A 2,386-nucleotide genomic window follows, 5' to 3' on the forward strand; every position below is an offset into this window, starting at 1 on the left:
AAGTATGCTACTTGGTCTCCGCTTAGTCAAAAAACAATTGTGCCAACCTTGACCGTTCGATTGACATTCAATGTCTGTCGCGTTTCGTCAGTCTCTTCTTCCTCGAGCCGCCAAAGCCAAACCAGCGCCAGCGGGACCGCCTGCTCCCGCCTCCCACGGCTGGCTATGATCTTCCCCGGCTCCTGTTCGTTCCCGTCCGAGGCCTCACCATCGTCCTCCGACTTGGTTTGCTCGCCGCGGCGCCGCCCTCCGGTGTTGTCAACATGGTCAACAACCAAGAGTAATAAGGAGATGAGTGTACGTGGTGAGGATGACAGTAGGGACCCAGCAGCGCACGCAGTAATTTTGTTTTTTCGGGACGGAGAAGGGTATCAACTGGGTTGTGCGGGACCCGTGGCCCGTCTAGCCCAGGCTTTTATTTCATATGTTTAGCACATGACCAGCCCAGTTTGTTTTTTTCCTTTCTGAAAAATGGCTAGCCAGCTATTTTGTTTTTTGCAGAATAACCAACATAGGCCTACTTGCTTTTCTACGCCCTGTTGGGCCGGAAATCTTTCAAGACGAGGAGGGATGCATTTTGCCCAGAAAATGGGCTATAAGTAATAAGAAATGGGCTATAAGTAATAAGATATGGGCTATAAGTAATAATAAATGGGCTATAAAATGAAAAAAATATAGCAAACAGGCAATTAGTTCCCAAATACTGTTTTCTTTCAGATTTTGATATTTTAAATTTTATTGTTTTTGTGCGGGTAAAATTTCATTGAAATTAAATTAAGGTATATTTAGATTTAAAATTAATTTGAATCTGGCTAGAAATTTCGGGCTGTATGCTGTTTGGGACAGATTTGGAGGCTGACTTGTGGGTCTACTAGGTTGACGTGTAGTTTGGCTTTGTCAACTTAGTCCACAAATGATTCTAGCAGCAGTGACCGTTGGATGTTAATCCAACGGCCATGCTGCTTCTTCAATATCTGATCTTCTTGCTCCAGCCGCCCAAACCAGCTCCGGTGGGACTGCCTGCTCCCGCCTCCCGTGGCCGGCTGTGCTGCCGCATAGGCCGCACCACCCCACCCTACTTCATTGCTGGCCAGGCCATTCCTCTACTCACCCACACCGCCTGTTATTTTCCGGCGACGGCAGCCGGACCAGTAAACCCTCGTACTCCGCACCGCGTGGGCAACCATTGCCGAGTCTTCCCCGGCTCTGTGTCGTTCCCTTCCTAGGCCTCGTCGTCGTCCACCGCCATGGTGCTCTCGGCGCGGCCTGGTCAACGTGGTCAAGAACGACATCCATCGGCCATGGACTATATGCGCAAAATAATGATTCCTCCACCTAACAGCTGGGACCCACCGGAAGGGCCTCTGTATTTCGCAAAAAAAATGTTCCCCCCGCTGACATGTCGGACCCACCAGCTATATCTTCGCACGCAAGGAAGTGCCTCCTTATTACGCACAAAAAAATGAATACCCACCCTGCTAGATGGGACCCATCATAGTGGGAGGATGACTTGTGGGCCAGCTAAGTCGACGGGGACGGAGGGCTTTGTCAACTTAGTCAATATGAACGATTCTAGCTCTAGTGACCGTACGATGTCCATCCAACGGCCATAGTGCTTCTTCAACCTCTGGTCTTCTTGCTCCAGCCGCCCAAAGCAGCGTCGGTCGTGTCGCGTGCTCCTGCCTCTCGTGGTCGACTGCGATGCCGCGGAGGCCTCACCACCCCCTACTACTCCCACCGCTGGCCCAGGGTATCCCTCTACTCACCCACACCCCCTGTTATTCTGCGGTGATGGCAGCCTCACACCGCAGCCAAACCAGTGAACCCTCGTACTCCTCTCCGTGCGGGCTACCACTGTTGCGTCTTCCCCGGCTCCATGTCATCCCCTTCCTAGGCCTCGCTGTCGTCCAGACCACCGCCCTGGTTCTCTCGGCGCGGCGTGGTCAACGTGGTCAACGACCGACTTCCATCGGAAGAGTACTGTACATGGAGAGGCTGACAGCTGGGTCCAGGCGGCCGCAAGGAAGTGCCTCCGTATTACGTGCAAAATAATTATTCCTCCACCTGACAGCAGCGACCCACCGGACAGGCCACCTTATTTCGTGAAAAAAAAACGTTTCCCCCTGACTGCTGGGACCCACCGGATGGGCCAGCGTATTTTGCGAAAAAAACGTTCCCCGCGCTGTCAGCTCGGATCCACAGGAAGTGCCTCCTTATTACGCACAAAAAAATGAATACTCCCCTTGCTAGCTGGGACCCACCATGGTGGGAGGCTGACTTGTGGGCCTACTAAGTTGACTGGGACGGGGGCCTTTGTCAACTTTAGTCAATATGAACGATTCTAGCTCCAGTGACCGTACAATGTCCATCCAACGGCCGTAGTGCT

Source organism: Triticum dicoccoides, chromosome 5B, assembly GCF_002162155.2.
Source record: "Triticum dicoccoides isolate Atlit2015 ecotype Zavitan chromosome 5B, WEW_v2.0, whole genome shotgun sequence".
Classification (NCBI taxonomy): Eukaryota; Viridiplantae; Streptophyta; class Magnoliopsida; order Poales; family Poaceae; genus Triticum; species Triticum dicoccoides.